The sequence below is a fragment of the Ranitomeya variabilis genome, chromosome 5 (assembly GCF_051348905.1).
Source record: "Ranitomeya variabilis isolate aRanVar5 chromosome 5, aRanVar5.hap1, whole genome shotgun sequence".
Taxonomy (NCBI): Eukaryota; Metazoa; Chordata; class Amphibia; order Anura; family Dendrobatidae; genus Ranitomeya; species Ranitomeya variabilis.
Genome location: NC_135236.1, coordinates 560,955,592 through 560,972,138, shown reverse-complemented (window position 1 = coordinate 560,972,138; position 16,547 = coordinate 560,955,592).

Here is a 16,547-nt window from a genome sequence, read left to right as displayed (position 1 = left end):
TGAGAACGGTGCGCCATCCCACACAGCTAGGTCAATCAAGGTGTGGATGAAGGACCACCACACCAAATTCCTGTCATGGGTAGCCCAATCTCCAGACCTGAACCCCTGGAATGTAATCGAGAGGAAGATGGATAGTCACAAGCCATCAAACAAAGAAGAACTGCTTACATTTTTGTACCAGGAGTGGCATAAGGTAACCCAAAAGCAGTGTGAAAGACTGGTGGCAATCATGCCAAGATGCATGAAAGCTGTGATTAAAAATCATGGTTATTACACAAAATATTGATTTCTGAACTCTTCCTCAGTTTAAACATTAGTATTGTTGCTTCTAAATGATTATGAACTTGTTTTTTTTGCATTATTTGAGGTCTGCAAGCAATGCATTTTTTTGGTATTTTGACCATTTCTCATTTTCAGAAAATAAATACAAATGTAACAATGTCGGCCTTACGTTCACTTGTTATCACAAATAAAGGGGACCCCACATCTTTTTGTCTAATACTTGACATGGCTGTGATAGAGCTGGAAGTGCCCACACAGGAAAAGCTTGTTAATTAGCTGTGCTGCAGCCTTTCAACAAGGTTTGTTTGGGCAGCCGATGCTAAACAGTAACACAGAGTTCCGGGAGAAAATCGTGTTTGGGCTCCATGCACTGACCCTAGGTCAAGCCAAATGTCAAGAAAGGGTTACGAGTTATGTCCCAATTAGTGTTGAGCGATACCGTCCGATACTTGAAAGTATCGGTATCGGAAAGTATCGGCCGATACCGGCAAAGTATCGGATCCAATCCGATACCGATACCCGATACCAATACAAGTCAATGGGACTCAAGTATCGGACGGTATTCCTGATGGTTCCCAGGGTCTGAAGGAGAGGAAACTCTCCTTCAGGCCCTGGGAACCATATTAATGTGTAAAAGAAAGAATTAAAATAAAAAATATTGCTATACTCACCTCTCCGAGGGAACCGGCAGCGTTGTTTGCTTAAAATTCGCGCTTTTCTTTCCTTACGTGAAGTCCCGGCTTTGTGATTGGTTGCGTCGCAGTCACATGGGCGACGCAACCAATCACAGCAAGCTGTGACGTAATTTCAGGTCCTTAAGGATTTTAAAATTACGTCCCGGCTTTGTGATTGGTTGCGTCGCAGTCACATGGGCGACGCAACCAATCACAGCAAGCCGTGACGTAATTTCAGGCCCTTAAGGATTTTAAAATTACGTCCCGGCTTTGTGATTGGTTGCGTCGCAGTCACATGGGCGACGCAACCAATCACAAGCCGTGACGTCACGGGAGGCTGGACACGCGCGCATTTTAAAATGCGCGCTTGTCCAGCCTCCCGTGACGTCCCGGCTTGTGATTGGTTGCATCGCGGTCAACCAATCACAAGCCGGGAGGCTGGACACGCGCGCATTTTAAAATGCGCGCTTGTCCAGCCTCCCGTGACGTCCCGGCTTGTGATTGGTTGCGTCGCGGTCAACCAATCACAAGCCGGGAGGCTGGACACGCGCGCATTTTAAAATGCGCGCTTGTCCAGCCTCCCGTGACGTCCCGGCTTGTGATTGATTGCGTCGCGGTCAACCAATCACAAGCCGGGAGGCTGGACACGCGCGCATTTTAAAATTTTAAAATTTTAAAAGAACGCTGCCGCTTCCCTCGGTAAGGTGCAGGCTGCGTCGGAGAGGTGAGTATAGCAATATTTTTTATTTTAATTCTCTCTTTTACACATTTTTACATTAATGTTGTTTCGATACCGATACCCGATACCACAAAAGTATCGGATCTCGGTATCGGAATTCCGATACCCGCAAGTATCGGCCGATACCCGATACTTGCGGTATCGGAATGCTCAACACTAGTCCCAATACTTTTGTCCACATTGAGTATGTTAAGGGTAGTGTTGAGCGATACCTTCTGATATCGGAAAGTATCGGTATCGGATTGGATCGGCCGATACCGGCAAAATATCGGATCTCGCCGATACCGATACCCGATACCAATGCAAGTCAATGGGACGAAAATATCGGAATTAAAATAAACCCTTTCTTTACTTGTAGGTTCATTCTATATCAAGGAAAACAAATAAGAATAATGTAGGATGTATTGGGGGAGGTGGCGGAGACATTAAAGGCATAGAGGTTTAGCCCAATCAAATAGAATAGCAGGAATTTTAATTTTTTTTTAAGACGTTCGGAGTTACAAAGATATTGACTATGTTAAGATTTTTTTTATTTTGTCAGATATTGATGTTTCACTACTTCCACGCCCTTCACCCTCTTTTTTACTTCTCCCACACTTTCTTCTTCATCATCCTCAGCAGCAGCATCTTTGACATCAACTTCTCCTTCACCTTATTCATCTTCTACCTATTATTTTTTTTTGTTACATTGTTCATATTCTTTTTATTTAACTATTATTCTTCTTCATATTCAACTTCTTCATCATATTCTTATTTGTGACAGGCATTCCCGTAGTTGTTATCTATAAAAGTTCGAAGATTACACCTTCCATTCTGCCTGTCACAAAAGAGTTACATTTGTCCGCGTTCAGTTTGGCCTGAAGCATCAGGCTTTATCCAGGGGCACCACGAGGAGGAACGGACTCACCCCCATACACTGCTTAGTCTTCTTCTGCTTATAATTTAGATAATATCTTTTGCTCTAATATTTAGTGTTATGCTTAATGTGCTTCTGCTCTTTGTTCTGCAGCCTCTTGTTCTTCTGCTTCTCGGTCTTCCATGTCGTCGTCATCTCCAGGGTCGTCGTCGTCATCGTCATCGGGGTGGTCTTCAGGGTCATCGTCTCCAGGGTCGTCGTCATCTCAGTGGTTGTCGTCTCTGGTGTCGTCGTCATCTTAGGGGTGGTCTTCCGGGTCATCGTCTTTAGGGTCTTGAACTTGGAAATGTAGCAGAAGGTACAAGAAGGCTGAGAAAATGCCGAGAACCAGCTGATGGAACTACCCGAAGGTCCAAGAGCCAATGGAACTACCGAGGACCAGCCGACGTTACTGGAATCCGGTTACTAAGCAGGAGGTACCCGTGCCTGAAAGCACTACCAAGGACCACCTGACGTTGGTGGAACTCGGATACCCCGAAGGAGGCACCTAAGCCAAAGGCTCTGCCCGGAACCAGCTGACGGTACTGGAACCAGGATGGGGAGCAGAAGGTACAAGAGCAAAAGATACTGCCGAGAACCAGCTGACGGTACTGGAACCCGGATGGGTAGCCGAAGGTCCAAGAGCCAATGGAACTACCGAGGACCAGCTGACGTTACTGGAACCCGGTTATTAAGCAGGAGGTACCCGTGCCTGAAAGCACTACCAAGGACCACCGGACGTTGGTGGAACTCGGATACCCCGAAGGAGGCACCTAAGCCAAAGGCTCTACCTGGAACCAGCTGATGGTACTGGAACCAGGATGGGAACCTATTCAAGATTGTCTTCCTAGAGCCCCAACCAGCGATGCTGGAGCAAAGGGTCAGCAGGGGGAGCAGAGTGTAGGCCGAAGCCTGCACTGGCGGCAGCTTTGTGTCTGCATGGCGATTGCAGGACACGATGCCGGCTACACAGCAGGGGAACAGCTGGCGTTGCTGAACCCCACTGACACATTGGTGGGTGTTTTTCTCTGTGCAGCCAGCACTTCCGGGCACCAACTGGCGGTGTTAGAGCCAGGGTCTGCAGGAGGAGCAGAGTGTAGGCCGAAGCCTAATTGAACCAATTTTAAAGGTAACCTTTAACCCCCCCTCAGGTGTTACAAACTAGAAGAGCCACACCTTGTGCAGCAGTAGTGCTAAATGAAACACGTATAAAATTTAGCCTTTTATACAGTCAAACTGTCTTGGAGACGTGACTTTCCTTCTTAATGAGACGCAGCACAGCTGTCAAAAATCCCACCTCCTGATCGTCGCATTTTGCTGTACAGGAGTGTGCGCTGTCGTGTTATCCCTTGGCCCTGCGCTGTTAGCGCTGCCCGTCTTCTGACATCATGTCATGTCGGCCGGTGCGGTTCGCGATGCCCATGAATCCCAGCCCAGCAGTGTCTTTTCATTAATTCGCACTGCGGGGCTGGGATTCATGGCCTTGCGCAGTCAATATGTTCGCCTCTCACTCGTGTCCTTACACCTGCTTCAGACTGTGCGACGTCAGCTGATCCCTTATCGCATGCCACGGCCATGAAGCCGTACAGTCCGAAGAAGGCGGAAGGAGATGAGTGACAGGCGAAGATATGCACTGCTCATGCCCATCAATCACACCCTCGCAGTCAAAATAAATAAGACACCGAGGGGCGTTGTGTTGGGCAGGGCGGCCACAGAGGCGCAGCCAGCCAACCAATGATGTCAGAAGACAGCAGCGCTACCAAAGGGGTTGCTGTGCATCATTACAAAGGAAAGTCACACCTCAGGAACAGTTTAATGGTCTCAAGGGACACATTTTATACGTGTTGAGTTCGACGTGTGCAAGGACAATAACTGAATGAGCCACCTTGTACAAATGCAGCATTACTGCTGTACAAGGTGGCTGATATACATACAAATGCCTGGGGGGGACAGGTTCCCTTCAATTTCAGTTGTTGTGTCTGCGTGGCGTTTGCAGGACACGATGCTGGCTACACAGCAGGGGAACAGCTGGCGTTGCTCAACCCCACTGACACATTGGCGGGTGGTTTTCTCTGTGCAGCCAGCACTTCCGGGCACCAACTGGCGTTGTTAGAGCCCAGGGTCAGCAGGAGGAGCAGAGGGAGCAGAGTGTAGGCCGAAGCCTGCACTGGCGGCAGCTTTGTGTCTGCGTGGCGTTTGCAGGACACGTTGCCGGCTACACAGCAGGGGAACAGCTGGCGTTGCTGAACCCCACTGACACATTGGCGGGTGTTTTTCTCTGTGCAGCCAGCACTTCCGGACACCAACTGGCGGTGTTAGAGCCCGGGGTCTGCAGGAGGAGCAGAGTGTAGGCCGAAGCCTAATTGAACTAATTTTAAAGGTAACCTTTAACCCCCCCTCAGGTGTTACAAACTAGAAGAGCCACACCTTGTGCAGCAGTAGTGCTGCACAAGTCAAAGGTTGCTCTTTTAATTTTGTTCCTTGCACACGCTGAATGAAACACGTATAACATTTAGCCCCTTATACAGTCAAACTGTTTTGGAGGCGGGAGTTCCCTTCGTAATGAGACGCAGCACAGCTGTCAAAAATACCACCTTGGTGCTGGGCGCAGCCTCTTGAGCGTCGTTATTTGCTGTACAGGAGTCTGCGCTGTTGTGTTATCCCTTGGCCATGCGCTGTTAGCGCTGCCTGTCTTCTGACATCATTTCATGTCGGCCGGTGCGGTTAGCGATGCCCATGAATCCCAGCCCCGCAGTGTCTTTTCATTAATTCACACTGCGGGGCTGGGATTCATGGCCTTGTGCAGTCAATATGTTCGCCTCTCACTCATGTCCTTACACCTGCTGCAGACTGTGCGGCGTCAGCTGATCCCTTATCGCATGCCATGGCCATGAAGCCGCACAGTCTGAAGAAGGCGGAAGGAGATGAGTGACAGGCGAAGATATGCACTGCTCATGCCCGTCAATCACACCCTCGCAGTCAAAAAATTAAGACACCGAGGGGCGTTGTGTTAGGCAGGGCGGCCGCACAGGCGCAGCCAGCCAACCAATGATGTCAGAAGATGGGCAACGCTACCAAGGGGGTTGCTGCGTGTCATTACAAAGGAAAGTCACACCTCAGGGACGGTTTAATGGTGTCAGGGGACACATTTCATACGTGTGTTCGACGTGTGCAAGGAGAATAACTTCATGAGCCACCTTGTACAAATGCAGCATTACTGCTGTACAAGGTGGCTGTTATACATGCCAATGCCTGGGGGGTGACAGGTTCCCTTCAATTTCAGTTCTTGTGTCTGCGTGGCGTTTGCAGTACACGATGCCGGCTACACAGCAGGGGAACAGCTGGCGTTACTGAACCCCACTGACACATTGGCTGGTGTTTTTCTCTGTGCAGCCAGCACTTCCGGGCACCAACTGGCAGTGTTAGAGCCCAGGGACAGCAGGAGGAGAGGGAACAGAGTGTAGGCCAAAGCCTGCACTGGCGGCAGCTTTGTGTCTGCGTGGCGTTTGCAGGACACGTTGCCGGCTACACAGCAGGGGCACAGCTGCCGTTGCTGAACCCCACTGACACATTGGCTGGTGCCAGCCTGACACCAAATGATGTCAGAAGACAGGCAACGCTAAGTGCGCCTGGCCAAGGGACAACATAACAGCGCAGGCTCTGGGACAGAATCAAACAATGCTGAGGAGGCGGCGCACAGCGCCAAAGGGGTAGGAATGACGGCTGTGCAGCGTCACATTACAAAGGAAAGTCCCACCTCCAGTACGGTTAAATGGTGTGAGGAGACACATTTCATAAGTGTTAGGTTCAGCATGTGCAAGGAGCACAACGAAAATAGGCACCTTTTCCTTGTGCAGCATTACTGCTGCACAAGGTGGCTCTTTCAGTAACAAACGCCTGGGGGGGGGAAGGTTCCCTTAAATTTTAGTTGTGCCAGCGTGGCGGTCGCATGGGGGGAAGGTTCCCTTAAATTTTAGTTGTGCCAGCGTGGCGGTCGCATGACATGTTGCCGGACACACAGCAGGGGAACAGCAGGCGTTACTGAACCCCACTAACACATTGGCGAGGTGTTTGGCCCTGTGCAAACAGCACTTCCGGGCAGCAACCAGCAGTGTTGGAGCCCAGGGACAGCAGGAGGAGCAGAGTGTAGGCCGAAGCCTGCACTGGAGGCATGTAAATGTCTGTTAGTATGCCAGCGTGGCGGTCGCATGACATGTTGCCGAATACACAGCAGGGGAGCAGCTGACGTTACTGAACCCCAATAACATGGCAGCAAGTGTTAACTGTGCATCCAGCACTTCTAGGCACCAACTAGCGGTGTTAGAGCCCAGGGACAGCAGGAGGAGCAGATTGGAGGTATTGCCGCACACACAGCTGGGGAACAGCTGACGTTACTGAACCCCAATAACAGAGGAGCGACTGTTGACTGTGCGGATAGCACTTCCAGGCACCAACTGGCGGTGTTAGAGCCCAGGGACAGCAGGAGGAGCAGATTGGAGGTATTGCCGCACACACAGCTGGGGAACAGCTGACGTTACTGAACCCCAATAACAGAGGAGCGACTGTTGACTGTGCGGACAGCACTTCCAGGCACCAACTGGCAGTGTTAGAGCCCAGGGACAGCAGGAGGAGCAGATTGGAGGTATTACCGCACACACAGCTGGGGAATAGCTGATGTTACTGAACACCAATAACAGAGGAGCGACTGTTGACTGTGTGGACAGCACTTCCAGGCACCAACTGGCGGTGTTAGAGCCCAGGGACAGCAGGAGGAGCAGATTGGAGGTATTGCCGCACACACAGCTGGGGAACAGCTGACGTTACTGAACCCCAATAACAGAGGAGCGACTGTTGACTGTGCGGAAAGCACTTCCAGGCACCAACTGGCGGTGTTAAAGCCCAGGGACAGCAGGAGGAGCAGATTGGAGGTATTGCCGCACACACAGCTGGGGAACAGCTGACGTTACTGAACCCCAATAACAGAGGAGCGACTGTTGACTGTGCGGATAGCACTTCCAGGCACCAACTGGTGGTGTTAGAGTCCAGGGACAGCAGGAGGAGCAGATTGGAGGTATTGCCACACACACAGCTGGGGAACAGCTGAAGTTACTGAACCCCAATAACAGAGGAGCGACTGTTGACTGTGCGGACAGCACTTCCAGGCACCAACTGGCGGTGTTAGAGCCCAGAGACAGCAGGAGGAGCAGATTGGAGGTATTACCGCACACACAGCTGGGGAATAGCTGACGTTACTGAACACCAATAACAGAGGAGCGACTGTTGACTGTGCGGACAGCACTTCCAGGCACCAACTGGCGGTGTTAGAGTCCAGGGACAGCAGGAGGAGCAGATTTGAGGTATTACCGCACACACAGCTGGGGAATAGCTGACGTTACTGAACACCAATAACAGAGGAGCGACTGTTGACTGTGCGGACAGCACTTCCAGGCACCAACTGGCGGTGTTAGAGCCCAGGGACAGCAGGAGGAGCAGATTGGAGGTATTGCCGCACACACAGCTGGGGAACGGCTGACGTTACTGAACCCCAATAACAGAGGAGCGACTGTTGACTGTGCGGACAGCACTTCCAGGCACCAACTGGCGGTGTTAGAGCCCAGAGACAGCAGGAGGAGCAGATTGGAGGTATTGCCGCACACACAGCTGGGGAACAGCTGACGTTACTGAACCCCAATAACAGAGGAGCGACTGTTGACTGTGCGGACAGCACTTCCAGGCACCAACTGGTGGTGTTAGAGCCCAGAGACAGCAGGAGGAGCAGATTGGAGGTATTGCCGCACACACAGCTGGGGAACAGCTGACGTTACTGAACCCCAATAACAGAGGAGCGACTGTTGACTGTGCGGACAGCACTTCCAGGCACCAACTGGCGGTGTTAGAGCCCAGGGACAGCAGGAGGAGCAGATTGGAGGTATTGCCACACACACAGCTGGGGAACAGCTGACGTTACTGAACCCCAATAACAGAGGAGCGACTGTTGATTGTGCGGACAGCACTTCTAGGCACCAACTGGCGGTGTTAGAGCCCAGGGACAGCAGGAGGAGCAGATTGGAGGTATTGCCGCACACACAGCTGGGGAACAGCTGACGTTACTAAACCCCAATAACAGAGTAGCCACTGTTGACTGTGCAGACAGCACTTCCAGGCACCAACTGGCGGTGTTAGAGCCCAGGGACAGCAGGAGGAGCAGATTGGAGGTATTGCCACACACACAGCTGGGGAACAGCTGACGTTACTGAACCCCAATAACAGAGGAGCGACTGTTGACTGTGCGGACAGCACTTCCAGGCACCAACTGGCGGTGTTAGAGCCCAGGGACAGCAGGAGGAGCAGATTGGAGGTATTGCCGCACACACAGCTGGGGAACAGCTGACGTTACTGAACCCCAATAACAGAGGAGCGACTGTTGACTGTGCGGACAGCACTTCCAGGCACCAACTAGCGGTGTTAGAGCCCAGGGACAGCAGGAGGAGCAGAGGAACACCGTTTAAGCCGAAGCCTGATTGGAGCAAGTCGAAAGGGAACCTTTAACCCCCCCCCAAGGCATTTGTAGCTGAAAGAGCCAGCTTGTGCAGCACAAAGGATGCAAAAGGAAAAGGTGGCTCTTTTCATTATGCTCCTTGCAAACACAGAACTAAAAACTTATAAAATGTGTCCCCTGAAACCGTGAGACCGTCCCAGAGGTGGGACTTTCCTTTGTAATGGGACGCAACACAGCCGTCATTCCTACCCCCTTGGTGCCGTGCGCCGCATCCTCAGCGTTGTTTGATTCTGTCCCGGAGCCTGCGCTGTTATGTTATCCCTTGGCCAGGCGCACTTAGCGCTGCCCATCTTCTGACATCATTTGGTGTCAGGCTGGCTGCGCCTGTGCGGCCGCGCTGGCCGAGATCCCGCCTCGCAGTGTCATCTAATGTAATCCCACTGCGGGCCTGGGATCCGTGGCCATGCGCAGTGCATATCCTCGCCTCTCACTCCCCTCCCTCCGGCTTCTTCAGATTGTGCGGCGTCACGGCCGTGGCATGCTATTAGGGATCAGCTGACGGCGCACAGTCTGAAGAAGGAGGAGGGAGATGAGTGACAGCCTAAGGTGAAGATATGCACTGCGCATGCCCATGGATCCCAGGCCCGCAGTGTGATTAAATCAGAAGATGCTGCGAGGCGGGATCTCGGCCAGCGCGGCCGCACAGGCGCAGTCAGCCTGACACCAAATGATGTCAGAACACGGGCAGCGCTAAGTATGCCTGGCCAAGGGATAACATAACAGCGCAGGCTCCGGGACAGAATCAAACAACGCTGAGGAGGCGGCGCACGGCACCAATGGGGTAGGAATGACGGCTGTGCTGCGTCACATTACGAAGGAAAGTCCCACCTCCAGGACGGTTTTACGGTATCAGTGGACACATTTTATAAGTGTTAAGTTCTGCGTGTGCAAGGAGCTAAACAAAAATAGCTACCTTTTCCTTGAGCAGCATTACTGCTGCAAAAGGTGGCTCTTTCAGTAACAAATGCCTGGGGGGGGGACAGGTTCCCTTAAATTTCAGTTGTTGTGTCAGCGTGGCGGTCGCAGGACACATTGCCGGCTACACAGCTGGGGATCAGCTGACATTACTGACACCCAATAACACTGGGTCGTATGTTTTGACTGTGCAGACTGCACTTCTGAGCCTCAACTGGCGGTGTTGGAGCCCAGGAATTACAGTTCAGGTGGTAGAAAGATGAACACGACAGGAGACCTGGATACTGTAGACAGTCACCCAATTATTTAATCAGGAAGAGGAGTGGCAAATTCCTGCGAGATCCAGGCCTGGTTCATTTTCAGGAAAGTAAGCCGGTCAACGTTATCGGAGGATAGTCGCATGCGACGGTCTGTTAGTACACCACCTGCAGCACTAAAGACGCGTTCCGATAATACACTAGCCGCAGGGCAAGCCAGCACCTCCAATGCATACTGGCTTAGCTCTGGCCATGTATCCAGCTTAGAGACCCAAACTTGAAAGGGGAAGAGCCGTCTGGGAGTACAGTAAGAGGGCAAGACATGTAGTCTGTCACCATCTGACGGAACCGTTGCCTCCTGCTGACTGGAGCCGCCTGTGATGGTGTAGACATTTGTGGCGGGCACACAAAACTGTGCGACAGTTGGGCCATACTGGTCTTGCCTTGGGCAGAGGCACTGCTTCTGCTCCCTCTTTGTGCAGAGCCTCCTCCACTGCCTGGACGCACTGAGCTGCTTTGTAAAGCACTAGCAGCACTTCTCTCAGTTGGACAGGAGAAGATGATGGAATTCACCAGTGTGTCTTGGTACTCCCGCATTTTACGCTCCCGGTTCAACGGTGTGATGAGGCTTTGTACGTTGTCCCGGTAGCGAGGATCGAGGAGGGTGTACACCCAATAATCAGCCATGTTGAGAATGTGGGCGATGCGCCGGTCGTTTCTCAGGCACTGCAGCATGTAATCAACCATGTGCTGCAGACTGCCAACTGGCCAAGAAACGCTGTCCCATGCTTGAGGCGTGAGCTCTGCCCGCTCTTCATCACCCCACCCTCGCTGTACACACTGACTACTGGACAATTGTGTAATTCCCTCCTCTGGACGGATGTCTTCCTCCTCCATTGACTCCTCCTCATCCTCCTCACAAAGAGTCCCCTGCCTACGCGTTTGTGAGGAACCACGTGGCGCTGACTGTCCAGAAGCTGATGGAAATGGTGAGTCGTCATCCTCCACCTCTTCCACAACATCATCCCTTAGCGCTTGCAGTGTTTGTTGAAGCACGCTGATAAGGGGGACAGTCATGCTGACTAGTGCATCATCTGCACTCGCCATCCGCGTGGAATAATCGAAGGGACGCGAAACCTGGCAGACGTCCTTCATAGTGGCCCCCTCTGTGATTGTAAAGTCTGAACGGTGCGGAGTGCGACTTCTTTGTGCCTGATGCAGCTGGTACTCCATTACTGCTTGCTGCTGCTCACACAACCGCTCCAACATATGTAACGTGGAATTCCACCTGGTAGGTAGGTCACATATGATGCGATGTCCCGGAAGGTGGAATCGGCGCTGCAGAGCTGCAATGCGCGATCTTGCCTTGCTGGAACGCCGCAAGTGAGCACACTCTAGGCGGACCTTGTGCAGCAGTGCATCAAGATCCGGATAGTCCCTCAAAAAACTCTGCACGACCAAGTTGAGCACATGTGCCAGACATGGGATGTGAGTGAGGTTGCCGAGGCCCAGAGCTGCCACCAGATTTCGGCCATTGTCACACACTACCATGCCTGGCTGGAGATTCGCTGGCACAAACCACACATGGCTCTCCTGCTTGATGGCATTCCAGAGCTCCTGCGCTGTGTGGCTTTGATTCCCCAAAGAAATTAATTTCAAGACGGCCTGTTGACGTTTGGCCACGGCTGTGCTCATGTCGGTCGTAACAGGTAAACGTTCACGGGTCCATGTGGAGGTGGACTGTGACGGCTCCTGCAGCGATGTTTCTGAGGAACTTGTGTATGAAGAGGAGTCAATGCGTACAGACTGGATTCCTGCAATCCTTGGAGTGGGAAGGACACGTCCTGCGCCACTCGCACGATCTGTACCCGGCTCAACAACATTAACCCAATGGGCAGTGAGGGAAAGGTATCGCCCCTGTCCATGTTGACTGGTCCACGCATCGGTGGTGAGGTGGACCTTGCTACTGACGGCGTTCAGTAGCGCGTGTTTTATGTGTCCCTCCACATGCTTGTGCAGGGCAGGGACGGCTTGCCTGCTGAAATAAAAGTGGCTGGGCACATTGTACTGTGGGACTGCCAATGCCATCAAGTCACGGAAGCTGTCAGTCTCCACCAGCCTGAATGACAGCATTTCCAGTGACAGAAGTTTGGCAATGCCTGCATTCAGAGCCTGTGCTCGTGGGTGGTTTGCCGAGAATGGCCGCCTTTTCTCCCATGCCTGTACTACCGATGGCTTGAGACTGAGCTGGGAGTGTGAGGATGACTGAGAACGTGGTGCTGTGGGTGGTATTACAGTGGGTCTCTGGACAACAGTGCCAGAGGTTCTTCCATAGCAATCCTGGGAGGAAGCCGAACCAGCTGTGTGTGAGCTGGAGGAAGAGGCAACACGAGCTGAAGAGGTGGTAGCTGCCGCTGTTGGTTGGCCTAGCTCTTCAGTGTGTTTTTGTAACTCCGCCGCGTGCCTGGTCTGCACATGTTTCAACATATTTGAGGTATTGAGGCTGCTAACATTTCTCCCTCTTTTGATTTTCTGATGACACACCTTGCATTTGACAAAGCAAATGTCATCTGCAACTGTGTCAAAAAAGGCCCAGGCACTGCCTGCAAGTCTTGGGAGCGCCCTTTTTGGCTGTTGGAAGAGGCATGCTCCTAACGGGTGCCAAAGTGGAGGCTACAGGCTCCGCAGTCTTCCCCCTCCCTCTCCCTCTTTGGCCCGTTCGGGGAATCTCTTCCTCAGAGTTGCTCCCACCACCTTCCTGTCCCTCACGCCACGATGGCTCAAGGACCTCATCATCAACACTACCCTCTGCCACCAACTGCTCCTCCTGGGTAGTCTCAGCAGCACAGCATGCACCAGAAAGTGGCACCTGAGTGTCATCAGCGGATGCGTACTGTGGTGTGGTGACCGGAGGCACTGGCCCACCCGCCTCTTCAGACTCAGAGAGAAAAAGCTGTTGGGCATCACTGCACACTGCCTCTTCTTCCATTTCTGCAATGCTGCTTGGCTGGCCCCCTGTTTCCAAGCCAAGAGATTCAGAGAACAGAAGTAGAGACGGCTCCTGTCCTGGGCTCTCTGACTGCCTGGGCAATTTGGCAGTTGGTGAAGAGACAGATGGGTGCTCTCCAGTGCTGTGCCTGAGAGGATGTGGCACTAATTGAAGTTGATGCGTTAGCTGCCATCCATCCAACAACGGCTTCAATTTGGTCTTCACGCAGCAGCGGTGTACGGCGCTCTCCGACAAAGCTGCGCATGAAGGACTGTTCCCTGCTGAAACTGGGTGATGATGAGTCACCGGTGCCCGCAGCAGGCACAGAATCTCCACGTCCTCTCCCTGCTCCATGCCCACGCCCACGTGCCTTACTCCCTGCCTTCTTCATCTTGGTTGACTGATAAAGATAAGCAGAAAAGTACTAACGGCTTAGTGTGCTTATTCCTGAACAGCTCCTAACAGGTGTAAGAAACACTAATTTTCTAAAGTGTGGACTAGACTTTAATATGAGCTAATGTGGCCTACACAACTGTAAAGTGGTGTGTTTGGTGAACTTTATTATTTATTTATTTTTTTGGGGCTGAACTGACTACAGGGCGAGCTGCACTCACACGGAGACCATGCAGACAGCCGTAAATGGCGCTGCAAGGCCCAAAAAACCTCCTCTTCGTTATCCTGTGTAGTGTTTTTCCACAATTTAGCTGGATACGGGTGGAAAGCCAATAATAGGAATTATCTGAAAAAATGTGCAGCGGGCTGCACTATTTGCAAAAAAGGATAATGTAGTTTACGGTATGAGGCAGTGACACACCCTGAGCTGGATACAACCGGCTGTGGCTGCACACAGACTACAGGGCGAGCTGCACTCACACGGAGACCGTGCAGACAGCCATAAACGGCGCTGCAAGGTCCAAAAAACCTCCTCTACGTTATCCTATGTAGTGTTTTTCCACAATTTAGCTGGATACGGGTGGAAAGCCACTAATAGGAATTATTTGAAAAAATGTGCAGCGGGCTGCACTACTTGCAAAAAAGGACAATGTAGTTAACGGTATGAGGCAGTGACGCACCCTGAGCTGGATACAACCGGCTGTGGCTGCACACAGACTACAGGGCGAGCTGCACTCACACGGAGACCGTGCAGACAGCCGTAAATGGCGCTGCAAGACCCAAAAAACCTCCTCTACGTTATCCTATGTAGTGTTTTTCCACAATTTAGCTGGATACGGGTGGAAAGCCAATAATAGGAATTATTTGAAAAAATGTGCAGCGGACTGCACTATTTGCAAAAAAGGACAATGTATTTTACGGTATGAGGCAGTGACGCACCCTGAGCTGGATACAACCGGCTGTGGCTGCACACAGACTACAGGGCGAGCTGCACTTACACGGAGACCGTGCAGACAGCCTTAAACGGCGCTGCAAGGCCCAAAAAACCTCCTCTACGTTATCCTATGTAGTGTTTTTCCACAATTTAGCTGGATACGGGTGGAAAGCCACTAATAGGAATTATTTGAAAAAATGTGCAGCGGGCTGCACTATTTGCAAAAAAGGACAATGTAGTTTACGGTATGAGGCAGTGACACACCCTGAGCTGGATACAACCGGCTGTGGCTGCACACAGACTACAGGGCGAGCTGCACTCACATGGTGTTATGGACCTGGTGGTTAGGTGCACCTGGAATGACCTGATGGTTAAACTAGAAAACAGGACGAGCTCTGGGAAGTGGGAACTCTGCTGACCGCAAATCCTAATCCTATAACACACACACTAGAAATAGCTGTGGAGCGTACCTAACTCTCACTAGACGCCTCTTCACAGCCTAAGAGCTAACTACCCCTAAAGATAGGAAAATAAGCCTTACCTTGCCTCAGAGAAATTCCCCCAAAGGTAAAGGCAGCCCCCCACATATATTAACTGTGAGTTAAGAGGAAAGTCACAAACACAGGGATGAAACAGGTTTCAGCAAAGGAGGCCAGACTTACTAGATAGACTGAGGATAGGAAAGGGATCTATGCGGTCAGCACAAAAAACTACAAAAAGCCACGCAGAGTGTGCAAAAAGATCCCCGCACCGACTCACGGTGCGGACAGTGGCGTAGGAAGGGGGGGGCGGGGGGGGCGGTCCGCCCCGGGCGGCACAATGCGGGGGGCGTATTGTAGTCCAAAGCTGTGACGCTCCGACTCCATCACTAGTGCTTGTTTCTGCATCACTGAGACGCTGCAGATGAAAAGGAGCAGAGTGTGGTGTCTCTAAAGAGTGGAGAGACTTGTGGGGGTGGCGTGCATGCTTAACACAGTGCGTGCACACATCTCCATAGCCCAGGACACTGTAACACCCCCCCCCTTCGGTCAGGATGGACTGAGCCAAAGGACCTTTCCTGACCCCGACGTCGTAGATACCTGTGATCAGTCACGTGTGTGGGAGGACTCGTCACACTGTAGGCTGACGGCTGTGCTGTGTACTAACTGCTGTACGAGGGTTATGTAGTGCGCAGTATGTACGATGTATGAGTGTACATGAGAATGTTCAGGTAAGAAGATCGGCTAGGTGTTTGTTATAGGGGAACCTCGCTCTGTGCCGTCAGTCGTATACACGGGGGCCGGCTCTGCACCTTCTTCCGTATATACTGGGCTCTGCACCTTCTTCCGTATATACTGGGCTCTGCACCTTCTTCCGTATATACTGGGCTCTGCACCTTCTTCCGTATATACTGGGCTCTGCACCTTCCGTATATACTGGGCTCTGCACCTTCCGTATATACTGGGCTCTGCACCTTCCGTATATACTGGGCTCTGCACCTTCTTCCGTATATACTGGGCTCTGCACCTTCTTCCGTATATACTGGGCTCTGCACCTTCTTCCGTATATACTGGGCTCTGCACCTTCTTCCGTATATACTGGGCTCTGCACCTTCTTCCGTATATACTGGGCTCTGCACCTTCTTCCGTATATACTGGGCTCTGCACCTTCTTCCGTATATACTGGGCTCTGCACCTTCCGTATATACTGGGCTCTGCACCTTCCGTATATACTGGGCTCTGCACCTTCTTCCGTATATACTGGGCTCTGCACCTTCTTCCGTATATACTGGGCTCTGCGCCTTCTTCCGTATATACTGGGCTCTGCACCTTCTTCCGTATATACTGGGCTCTGCACCTTCTTCCGTATATACTGGGCTCTGCGCCTTCTTCCGTATATACTGGGCTCTGCGCCTTCTTCCGTATATACTG